Source organism: Musca domestica, unplaced genomic scaffold, assembly GCF_030504385.1.
Source record: "Musca domestica strain aabys unplaced genomic scaffold, Musca_domestica.polishedcontigs.V.1.1 30, whole genome shotgun sequence".
Lineage (NCBI taxonomy): Eukaryota > Metazoa > Arthropoda > Insecta > Diptera > Muscidae > Musca > Musca domestica.
This window is the reverse complement of record NW_026712300.1, coordinates 10,461,160-10,474,850: the sequence shown is the minus strand read 5'-3', so window position 1 is coordinate 10,474,850 and position 13,691 is coordinate 10,461,160.

The following is a 13,691-nucleotide window of genomic DNA, read 5'->3' as shown; positions in this document are numbered from 1 at the left end:
AGCATACAACGGTTAAAGAATGTGGCTGTTGTTCATAGGAGGACATTCTAAGGGGATGCACGTTTATACACGGCCTTATAGCTCGTCGGAAGGGGGGGTTCGGTAACCTTAGATGCTCCATCACCACTCAGCTACATAATGATATATAAAGAAAATTACGTGCATACTGATTTGCATTGATCATACATAACAAAGAAATTATTAAGATACAGAGGAAACGGAAATGAAAGAGTAGCACAAGGGCTCTGTAAAGAAAGTTAACAGGTGCTGAAGAAGAAAATCCACAGATACAGAGAAAGTAGAGAGAATGACCGATTGTGTAAAATAGGAAAATTTAAGAGCACAAATGATGGATGGCAACTTGATGTTATGTTGCTCAAAAGCCCACCCATCCATGGTTGCAACATGTAAACAATATTCCCCAAAACATTAGTGTTGCAACCCCAAAATTGAATCTAACAAACCTCTTATCTACATATAGGAGTATTCAAACAGATCTGGTTTTATTCTATTCAAAATCCATATTCTCTTTATTCAATGTAACCTCAGAAATTATCATCCACATCTCTGGGAATAGGAATAATGCATACAACTCTTAAAAAAATGAAAATACTTGAGAAAATTCATAACAATAGGTCTGACTATAATCAGAACAATTTAAATCTATCACGTATGCTAATTTTTATACTTTTTGCAATTTAAACTATAACAATAAATATTCAAAATAAAATGATAGAATAATTATATTTTATATTCACTAACAAAATCATAATAAAAAAAAAATCTTAACAAAAAATCATCTATCGAGTGTTATTTAAACATTAGTAAGGAAAACGAGAATAATCGAATATCACAGAAAGTTAAGCAAATATATCTCTTAATATGAGCACCAGGTATAAATATTAAATGTTTTTAGAAATTAAACGAACTCTTTCAATTTAAAACGAAACACTTCGATTTTTGATTTAATATGACCAAAAATCCATTTGTTTGCCTTTGTTGGATAACAAAACGATTTAGCATAACATCAGACCAAAGAACCAAAATCAAAGGGGTGACCATGTTGTCATATTAAATTAATCAAAATAATATGAAAATAGTTTCAACCTAAAATTCATTATTGCAGCTTAACATTAGTTTAAACCAAATTATATTTACACTATATTCATATTACTTTAATTTATTTCATACATTCAAAATTTTAATAATTTTTCCGAAAACATAAAAAGTTCGATCTGGTCACCTTTTTGTTAATTCTCTTTTAAACATATGATTTGCAATTACAAATAGTTCAATGACTTACTTTGTTTTTTGTTGTTGTCCTCCCTCTTTGAAAGTACTTTCGCTGAGTTCGATGACGGTGGCTTTGGCGCTGGCTGAGAGTGTGTACACGAATAAAGGCAAAGAGTAATTGAAAGAGTTACGGTCAACCTTACTCTTCAAATATGATCAGAGATTTGCAATATCGTATGTGGATGCTATGAGAAATATTTAAGAGATTTAATAATGCAACTTAACAGTGATGATTCTAACAGCTCTCTAGATTCAGCAATATCTTGCACAATTGAATTTAGCTATGTTATTAATAGTGAAACATTTAACATCTGTCCATCAACATTACCCAAGAATGATATTAGCAGTAAATGCATTCGGTTGCGTTTTTAATGATCATTACGTAATTATGTACAAACGTCTGTATATTTGGGCAATGTTCTGTACAAACGCAATGATAACCAATAATTTTTTTTTTGGAAATAACTATTAGAATAACAACAACTGAATATAGAAATAACACTCGAAATGATAACAGAATTAATGCAATAAAAACTATATGAAATTAACACTAGAAATTGAATGTTTAAATTATATTATTTCACTTATTTACTGAATTCATTTCGCTGTATTAGAATCAAAAATATTCCTTAAAACTAATTTCTGCAACAATTCATCCACTTTTTTTTCGTTTTTTTTTTTTTTTTTTGATGTTTGAGAATTTGCTTACTCACAGCATTTTTGGAACTTTTACTTTATTTTATTCCACTTTGACGAGCATAATCACCAAAATATAGAGCAGAGGCGGAAAACCTTGGATTATTGGTAGAATTTTGGCAAATGAGTGAACAATTTCTTGTAATTTTATAATCCGGGATATAATTTTCAGAACTTTTCTTCACACAGGAATTTCTTAATTTCGTACAGTAGAACTGACTGGCAGACTTGTGTTTCACTTGGTGGTTTTCTACTAGTATATCGCAACTGGTAAATCATCAGATCGACAAACAAAATATGTTGTGACTTATATCGTAAGCAATTTCAACCTAACGGGGACATTAAATTATTAAATGAGAGTGAGTTTCTATAGTAAAGAAACAAAGAAACAAATAATTACCAATTAAGTGAAGGAGAAGAAATTTTAATAAAATCCAAGATCCAAATAAATGGAAAAAATATCTCCATTTGAGAACAAAGACTTCGTAATTTTAATTTCCACCAAAATTTCTAAATAAATTGATAATTATTGTAAATGTACACCTTAATTACACAAAACGCATACTTACAAGATATAATTGAATTTAAAGCAAGAAATATTTTAAACAGATCAAAAATTCACCTTATTTGAAGGTTATACTTCACTTCAGAAAAACTTATGGGAACTTTTCGGTGTGATCGGGTTGATTCTAGCTAACCAAATGGACGAGACAGTACCTTGTATTAAAGAATATGGCGGAAAGATTCTTTTGGGCTAACGTTTTCTTTCCAGCCATTGGTAAAACAATACATGTAATAATTGGGGAAAAACGTCAACTTCATGATAAATAGCCTTCTGCCTTTCAATAATTTCACGAACAGAGGTCGCCCAAGTATGCAGATTAAAGATTAAATACAAATGTAAATTCGAGTCTTCAAGGAGAAATGGATGTACTTTATAGACAACGCAAGCGCTATTACAAATCCCCCCAGCCAAAATCAGACTTTGGGGGTTGACAATTGTTACCAACAAAGCTGATACCGCTTGCGACCGGACTACTATTGCCTTATATCCTTAGCATGATACACTCCTATGAAATTACCCTGAAGATCCTCCAGTTCATAATTTGAGTTCCCCAATTTCCGACGAATTCGAGATTTTAAAAATGTTGGAGCTAACTTAGAATTGTACCCGTGTGCAAAATTGCTTTGTTTGAAGTTCCTACGGAATACCTCTTGTCCTACATCATAAGACACATTTTTAGATCTAAGATTATATGCTCTTTGATTACGGGCGAATTGGTTTTGCGTGATTCGTTTTGATCTGTCCCCCATTATGGCTAATGAATCAGACTTATCAAATCTCACAGTTCTATCCTCCAGCATATTCAACTGTCTTAACAGAGGGTATGTTGAACCATTTGTCACCATATGTTGACCAAAAACTAAGTAGTATGGTGAGGTTCCAATTGCAGAGTGGGTAGTGGATCTCAGTGCACATGCAATACTACTTAACATCTGATCCCAGTTCTTCTGATTAGAATCAATATATGATTTAATTGCCGCGAGGATTGACCTATTGACACGTTCTGACGCGTTTGCTTGCGGCGCATGTACAGCAGTGAACATGTGATTGACGTTAAATCGTGTAAGAAGTGACTTAAATTGCTGCGATCTAAACTGGGACCCATTGTCAGAAATTATTGTTTCTGGCACCCCATATGTATAAAACAAGCTGTTTTCCATATAATCCACAACAATATCTGAAGAGAACTTTTTAACAGGTTTTAGGAATGGAAATTTGGTGAAATGGTCAAGCACCACAAATATTCCAATATTGCCCGATTTTGACCTTGGATAAGGGCCTAAAAAATCAATATAAGGTTTTTGAAAGAACCTGTGGGTTTCCGATGTTTTACCCATCGGAGGTCTTAATGGTTGGTTTGGGTGTTTGTTCGCTTTACACGTTTCGCAGTCATTCACATAATTTCTAATGTCTACAACCATATTGGGCCAGAAATAGAATTTTCTTACGGTATATAAGGTTTTATTTATACCTCCATGTGCAGATAATGGATCATCATGGGCCCGTTTCAGTAACTCAGGAACCATTTCCTTTGGGATCCAAAGTTTCCATGCAAGGTCATCCTGTATTTGATCCCCAGTGTCATGTTCCATACGTCGGTATAGGAACCCATCAACAATCCTTAAATCTGGGAACTTTTCAATGCCATTTTGTACTTTGGCGATGAGTTGCTTATAACTATCAGATTTAAAGTGCTCAGAATCTAAATCAACAAAAATATCTTTACTTATAAGAGAACTTGATAGATTATTTATTTCCAAAACGGATGGATTTGATTCGGTGGAGAGATCCTCGTCGTTGGTCCTGGAAAGCGCATCAGGAACTACGTTTTGACAACCACGCCTGTGTTGGATTGAAAATTTGTACCCTTGAAGCTTTAAGGCCCATCGAGCTAACCGTGTGCTGAGGTCTGTTTGGGACATGAGCCACTTCAATGACGCATGGTCAGTGATCAATGTGAACTCATGTCCTTCCACATACGCTCTGAATTTTTTAATGCTTAGCATTGCTGCTAAGCATTCCTTTTCGGTTACTGAGTAGTTACGTTGGGCTTGATTGAGTATCTTTGACATAAATGCAATAGGAAACTCCTCACCCTCCGTATCCTTCTGAACCAATACACCTCCTATACCAGTTCTACTAGCATCACAGTGTATAAAAAACGGCTGTGAGAAATCTGGGCTATGAAGAACTGGAGCGGTGCTCAGACAGGTCTTTAAGGCTTCAAAGGACATTTGTGCGTCATCATTCCAGACAAATTTACGTTTGGTTTTGGTAAGATCAGTAAGAGGCGTGGCTATCGAAGCGTAGTCGCGGATGAACTTCCTGTACCAACCGGTCATACCTAGAAACCTTCGAACTTGTTTCACTGTTTTCGGTGTGGGAAAATCAGTAATAGCCGATATCTTATCAGGATCAGTTCTAACAACTCCTCCTCCTATTAAATAGCTAAGGTACCTGACTTCAGAAACACAGAATTTGCTCTTATCCACATTAATTGTGAGTCCTGATTCGTCGATTTTACCTGCAACAAGCCGTAGAACTTCTAGATGCCTTTCGAACGGTTCAGAAATAATCAGCAAATCATCAAGATAAACAAACACCTCCGTCCTAAGAGCCTGTGGAATGACCTTGTCCATCAGACGTGACATAGTCTGAGGCGCATTACATAGGCCAAAAGGCATCACCGTGTAATGGTATAACGGTCTCCCAGGAACGGTGAAGGCTGTTTTCTCTTTTGATTGCTGATCTAGAGGAATCTGCCAAAAGGCATCCTTCAGATCTAAGGCTGTTATATACTCGGCTTTCGGCAATCGACTTAAAATACCTTCAATGTGCGGTAGAGGATAAGCATCCCCAACCGTCACAGAGTTCAGTTTTCTGCTGTCGAGGCAAAGCCTATTCTTCCCTGGCTTCCTATGAAGGACCACTGGGGACGACCAAGCACTATTGGATTCTTCAATAACGCCAAGCTCAAGCATCCTGTCCAATTCAGCATATATGAGTTTTTCCACCGCAGGAGAAACAGGGAAATGCCTCTGTTTAATTGGCTTTGCGGAGGCCGTGTCAATAGAGTGCTGCAATACGTTGGTCTTTCCCAGTCCTTGTTTTGAAAATGAAGGAAACAAAGAGATAACTCGACTTAATAGCTTCTCCTGATCTGCTGAAAGCTTAAGCTGTGGCACAATTTCTGAAATCTCTTCATTCGATAAATTGTCAGAAGTATAATCATTATGTAGGAGACCAGGTGGAAGAAGGTCAAAGAGATTCCAGAAATCAACTCCAAGAAATAAATCCCTATCTAGACTGGGTATTATAAAGATAGTTATATCCTTTTCAGAACCCTTAAACCATATTTTAGTTTTGACAAAACCTGCTACACTTTGGTTATTGCCATCTGCGGTCTTAACAAACGATTTTAACTTTTTAAACGACTTTCCTGACTCCAGGAAGCACCTGTATCCAGAGAAGCACCTGTATCCATCAACCCCAACATCTTTTCTCCAAAGAGGACTACCTCAGCGTAAGGTCTAATATCCGATGGTCTATCTAAAACAGAGCAGATAATCTTCTTTTTGACACTCTTAACATTCCTCCAGAAATCTCTTATTCGACGAGCTGATCTAGATGGGCTAGACTTTTCATTAAAAATTCTATCTCGAGCCTCAAAGTATTCTTTCACACGTATGTGTAACGGTCTAAAAGTGTATCGTTTTGATTCAGAATTAACATCTGTATCGCTTTTATCGCAGTTGGTTGACGAATTAATATTATCACATTTTGGAAAATTATCATGAAATTTAGTGTTTGGTCTTTTTAAAATCTTTATTCCGTCACCGGTTTTCGCTTCGGGGCACTGTTCTGTGCACCCGGACGGCAGTTTTTTGAATTGCATGTCTTGCAATTGGGCTTGTATGTGTCAGCTGCTCCACAGCCGTAACAGAATACTGTCCTGTCGGACAAACAGTCCTGATACCTATGACCAGACTGATGGCAATTCCAGCAACGAAAGCTAAGAGCTGAAATTTGTTAATTTTCAGAACCTAACAACTCTGCATCCTCCTCATCTACAACCCCCTCCAAGCCGAAAACTTTTTTCGTAACTAATGTAGGTTTTGTTACATCACCTCGATGTTTCCGGTGGATATCCTGCAGGAAAAATTCCCTCCTTCTGCAGATATTCAGAATCTCATGCTGTATCTCAGGCAAGAGATTACGTCTGAGGACTTCTACAAGCATGTCGTTCGAAAGAGGCTCTTTTAGTCTATCTGTAAGCTCAACAACAGCATCGTAAAAATTATCGAAGCTTTCTCCCTGCTTCTGCTTGCGATCTCTAATCAGCTCCCTTATATCAACGTCCGATCTGGAATCGCTGTACTGTTGTCTCAGAGCCCTACATAAAGCATTCCAGGATACAGTGTCAACTGAGCGGTGGTACCTCCAGAACCAATCAGCAGCCTTTGATTCAAAAAGTGAACTGGCATTTCTACAAAGCAAGTCAAAATCCCCTTGCAATGTTTGGAGAGTTAATGCTTCTACCCTGTAAATAAAATTTTCTACGCTAAGACCGCTCGTATTACCAGAAAACTTAATTCTCCAATTTGCTATTATATGGAGAACCTTATCAGGTCTCGAGGATAGGTCTGACGAAGACGAATTATTCGAAGCAGTTGGGAGAACACGGCTGGTATTCAAGGGGGCATTAGTGTGGGAATTGTTGAGCGAAATGCCAAACATCTCACGAAAAGTGCGCTCTTCCACTGCCGGGAGAGTCTGCATTTGCCTCGGTGAGGCTTGTTGTGTTGCTGCCGGAGCAGTGGTTGCAGCACTTTGACTGTTCAAATTCATTCTAGAGAACCTAGATTCAATGTTGTTTTGTACGATCAAGGAAATTCGGTCGCCTAAACTTGCTAGTAGCTGGGCTTGTTGAGCCGAAACTATGGAACTTATCATCTCCTGAAGTTCCCCTGGTCGTATATTCACAGAATTATCTGACACATTGGTCTCTGAAGGATTAACTGCAGCAACAGCTGACTGTTCGGTATTTGATCGATTAGTAGCTGGCTGAACAGATGTCGCTCTTGATTGAGCTCTTGTGGTGATTCCAGACGCACTGGGGTTCGGTGGCTCGCAGAGCAACCTGGAATTGCACACCGGACAATATGGTCGTGTCTTTTCACACTTCGCTATGCAAGTTTTATGGAACTTATGCCCACAATTTGTCCTTATCAACTGTGTCTTCGAAGTGATAGAAGAGGCACATGCTTCACAAGTCGGTTGTGTAGAATCTCCAGAAATTCCCGGAGCTAGGTCCTCGCTACTAGGTTCAACTGACATTGTGTATACTTCAATTTGACACTGTAATAATTAAAGTCTATGATATAACAAACAATCTTTAAACCAAATGTCCAATAAGGTGGAAATTTGCCAAATTTAATGAAGGAAAAAAAATAAAATAAAGAATAGATTTAGGTTTCACAGGGATCAGACCTGTTTCAAAGATATTTCACTTCCAAAACAAAAATGAAACCACTACGCAATAAATATTCCTAAAAAATACATAAGTCCGCAAAAAGCACTTACGTATGTTTTTAAAATAGAAATTACTTTTGGTAAATATATAACCCTTTAAATAGCAAAAATATCATATAACCAGTTAAAGAAAAAAATCAAATTTTCGAAGCACACGAATTTGCAATGATATTCAATGAAATTTCAATGTCCTACAGGGTTTACAAATTTCCCCCTTGCTAATTATGAAGTTTTTTTTTTTTTAAATTCCATAAAAAATGACAATAACTTTGAAATACAAATTCTCCATTAATATTAAAGCTAAATATAAATTTAAATTAAAATGTTTATAAAGCACGTTAAAACCAATCTTATTTCAACTTTGTTTTTGATATCTGTTTGAATACTCTATCGTAGAAAAGGTTTGTTAGTTAACACATCATTTGACCCAAAATAAATAGAAATTGAAAGAAAGATAGTTCAGGGAAGTTTCAAACACCGGTAAGGAGAGTCTACTCCAAATTTTCCAGGAAAATGAACTAGACTCCTAATTTTATTGTTACAAGGCCTCGAGGTTAGATCTAGCCAAAATTGACATTCAGAAACTAAATTCCATCGAGTTTTGAGGTGCAATAAAATCAGAGAGGAGAAGATGGGAATATAAAAATTAGTGGTCATTACTGGATTAATATATCTTTACCATAAATGAATTCCGACTAATTGCAGCATAAAACGATTATATACAGAGGTAATAGATTACAGGAAAAATAAATTTTATGTGAAGCCGAACAAACATAGTAATATTCCAGGTGTTAAATCGAAAGATAATATTCTCGTTCGGGCCCCACGTTGGGCGCCATTTTTCTATATAATGTAGCATACAACGGTTAAAGAATGTGGCTGTTGTTCATAGGAGGACATTCTAAGGGGATGCACGTTTATACACGGCCTTATAGCTCGTCGGAAGGGGGGGTTCGGTAACCTTAGATGCTCCATCACCACTCAGCTACATAATGATATATAAAGAAAATTACGTGCATACTGATTTGCATTGATCATACATAACAAAGAAATTATTAAGATACAGAGGAAACGGAAATGAAAGAGTAGCACAAGGGCTCTGTAAAGAAAGTTAACAGGTGCTGAAGAAGAAAATCCACAGATACAGAGAAAGTAGAGAGAATGACCGATTGTGTAAAATAGGAAAATTTAAGAGCACAAATGATGGATGGCAACTTGATGTTATGTTGCTCAAAAGCCCACCCATCCATGGTTGCAACATGTAAACAATATTCCATAACCCACATTAGTGTTGCAACCCCAAAATTGAATCTAACAAACCTCTTATCTACATATAGGAGTATTCAAACAGATCTGGTTTTATTCTATTCAAAATCCATATTCTCTTTATTCAATGTAACCTCAGAAATTATCATCCACATCTCTGGGAATAGGAATAATGCATACAACTCTTAAAAAAATGGAAATACTTGAGAAAATTCATAACAATAGGTCTGACTATAATCAGAACAATTTAAATCTATCATGTATGCTAATAATTTTTATACTTTTTGCAATTTAAACTATAACAATAAATATTCAAAATAAAATGATAGAATAATTATATTTTATATTCACTAAAAAAATCATAATAAAAAAAAAATCTTAACAAAAAATCATCTATCGAGTGTTATTTAAACATTAGTAAGGAAAACGAGAATAATCGAATATCACAGAAAGTTAAGCAAATATATCTCTTAATATGAGCACCAGGTATAAATATTAAATGTTTTTAGAAATTAAACGAACTCTTTCAATTTAAAACGAAACACTTCGATTTTTGATTTAATATGACCAAAAATCCATTTGTTTGCCTTTGTTGGATAACAAAAGGATTTAGCATAACATCAGACCAAAGAACCAAAATCAAAGGGGTGACCATGTTGTCATATTAAATTAATCAAAATAATATGAAAATAGTTTCAACCTAAAATTCATTATTGCAGCTTAACATTAGTTTAAACCAAATTATATTTACACTATATTCATATTACTTTAATTTATTTCATACATTCAAAATTTTAATAATTTTTCCGAAAACATAAAAAGTTCGATCTGGTCACCTTTTTGTTAATTCTCTTTTAAACATATGATTTGCAATTACAAACAGTTCAATGACTTACTTTGTTTTTTGTTGTTGTCCTCCCTCGTTGAAAGTACTTTCGCTGAGTTCGATGACGGTGGCTTTGGCGCTGGCTGAGAGTGTGTACACGAATAAAGGCAAAGAGTAATTGAAAGAGTTACGGTCAACCTTACTCTTCAAATATGATCAGAGATTTGCAATATCGTATGTGGATGCTATGAGAAATATTTAAGAGATTTAATAATGCAACTTAACAGTGATGATTCTAACAGCTCTCTAGATTCAGCAATATCTTGCACAATTGAATTTAGCTATGTTATTAATAGTGAAACATTTAACATCTGTCCATCAACATTACCCAAGAATGATATTAGCAGTAAATGCATTCGGTTGCGTTTTTAATGATCATTACGTAATTATGTACAAACGTCTGTATATTTGGGCAATGTTCTGTACAAATGCAATGATAACCAATAATTTTTTTTTTCACTTTTAGTGCAAATTTTTGGAAATAACTATTAGAATAACAACAACTGAATATAGAAATAACACTCGAAATGATAACAGAATTAATGCAATAAAAACTATATGAAATTAACACTAGAAATTGAATGTTTAAATTATATTATTTCACTTATTTACTGAATTCATTTCGCTGTATTAGAATCAAAAATATTCCTTAAAACTAATTTCTGCAACAATTCATCCACTTTTTTTTCGTTTTTTTTTTTTTTTTTGATGTTTGAGAATTTGCTTACTCACAGCATTTTTGGAACTTTTACTTTATTTTATTCCACTTTGACGAGCATAATCACCAAAATATAGAGCAGAGGCGGAAAACCTTGGATTATTGGTAGAATTTTGGCAAATGAGTGAACAATTTCTTGTAATTTTATAATCCGGGATATAATTTTCAGAACTTTTCTTCACACAGGAATTTCTTAATTTCGTACAGTAGAACTGACTGGCAGACTTGTGTTTCACTTGGTGGTTTTCTACTAGTATATCGCAACTGGTAAATCATCAGATCGACAAACAAAATATGTTGTGACTTATATCGTAAGCAATTTCAACCTAACGGGGACATTAAATTATTAAATGAGAGTGAGTTTCTATAGTAAAGAAACAAAGAAACAAATAATTACCAATTAAGTGAAGGAGAAGAAATTTTAATAAAATCCAAGATCCAAATAAATGGAAAAAATATCTCCATTTGAGAACAAAGACTTCGTAATTTTAATTTCCACCAAAATTTCTAAATAAATTGATAATTATTGTAAATGTACACCTTAATTACACAAAACGCATACTTACAAGATATAATTGAATTTAAAGCAAGAAATATTTTAAACAGATCAAAAATTCACCTTATTTGAAGGTTATACTTCACTTCAGAAAAACTTATGGGAACTTTTCGGTGTGATCGGGTTGATTCTAGCTAACCAAATGGACGAGACAGTACCTTGTATTAAAGAATGTGGCGGAAAGATTCTTTTGGGCTAACGTTTTCTTTCCAGCCATTGGTAAAACAATACATGTAATAATTGGGGAAAAACGTCAACTTCATGATAAATAGCCTTCTGCCTTTCAATAATTTCACGAACAGAGGTCGCCCAAGTATGCAGATTAAAGATTAAATACAAATGTAAATTCGAGTCTTCAAGGAGAAATGGATGTACTTTATAGACAACGCAAGCGCTATTACAATGTAAGAGACACTCCAAGTTTTTACTTTTTCTCGGAACATCTTTTAAAGCATTTTTATGTACTTTAAATCCTTTTTTAAATACATTTATGTGGATATTTGATTGAAAAACGTTAAATAATACGCCTTTGTATATTGGATACATGAAACAGAATGATCCAGCATTCAAAAATCAGTTCCATTTTACAAGTTTTTTACAATTGGAAACACAGAAATTGCCAAACATTTGAAAAAAAATTAAAGAAGGGAAAGAGATTTACGCCATTGATATGTTCTATTACTTTTCCCACTCACTAAATCGAGCTAATTTTAATTCTCCATTCCGTACGTTCAATTAATAAATCTACAAACACAGTAAATTTCATATGACGTGTACGCAATTTACTGTTGAAATCCATTGCCAAGATTTATTTTTCATAAAATGTATAAAAAACATAGAGTTTAAATATAAACGTTGTCTACTAACGAAATTTCTTTTTAATAAATAAATAAGACCTAAAGCTATGTCAAACTTTTATGCAGAATGTTTTTTTTTTAATTTTTTCCTTCATTGTACCATCCACCATGGAAAGGAGGGAATATTAACTTTGTCACTCCGTTTGTAACATCCCTAAATATTCTTCGTAGACCCCATAAAATATACATATTCATAATCAAAATAAAATTCTAAGTCGATTTAACGATGCCCGTATCTATGTTGAAATCACGATGCAGCACACATTATATGACGTAGACCTTAAAAATTTTGCAGAACAATTTGTATTGTGTCTGGGACTGTTGGTACTGAAAATGAGATATATCGGTCCACGTTTAACCATTATGACCCACAAACACCAATTTTTAGACAAATTCGTAGAAAAATCTGGCAAAAATCAACAAAGTACCGAATACCGGAGGTACCGGTATATGAGGCTATACAAAAACGTGGACATATACATACAATGTTTCGCCATACGAGCTAGAACCCATTATGACCCACAAATAATATATTTTTGGACAAATCCGTGAAAAAATGTGGCAAAAATTATCAAATTATTGGGGCTATACCGAAACGTGGAACTATAAATACAATGTTTAGCCAGACGAGCTAGGACCCATTATACCGTACAAATACCACTTTTTAGACAAATCCAGAAAAAATGTGGTAAAAATCATCAAAATAACGAATATCGAAAGGTAGCGTTATGTGGGGACTACACCAAGACGTAGACCGATATATCTCATGTCAATAGGAACCATTCTAGGCACAATTCAAAATGTTCTGCTAAATTTTGTCGCTCTACGTCAAAAAACGTGGGCTGTATCGTGATTTCAACAGGCAAACAGACGGACATCGTTAAATCGACTTAGATTCTTATGCTGATTATGAATATATGTACTTTATGGGATCAACGATGAATATTTAGGGATGTTACAAATGGAATAACAAAGTTAATATACCCTCCTTTGCAAGATGGAGGGTATAAAAAGAACTATTGGTGCTGAAGATATTTACTGTGCACATTTCTTTAATTGCTGTGAGAAGGTGAATTGACTTCACCATAAATGAGTTGTCTACTGGAACTGTGCCTTTTAAACCCTTTATAGGTTTAATATAAATCTTCGAACCACTCGTATATAGAAGTACTTTAATGATTTTCCCCTACCACTATTCTTTCTACAAATGGTGCCAGGGAACTGCTGCAAATAAATTAATCTGATCGAATTCGTCCTGAGCATCAGTTGCAAGATAGTCTGCTTCGGTCCCCGCAACCTGGTGGTAGTCTTGACAGAATTCG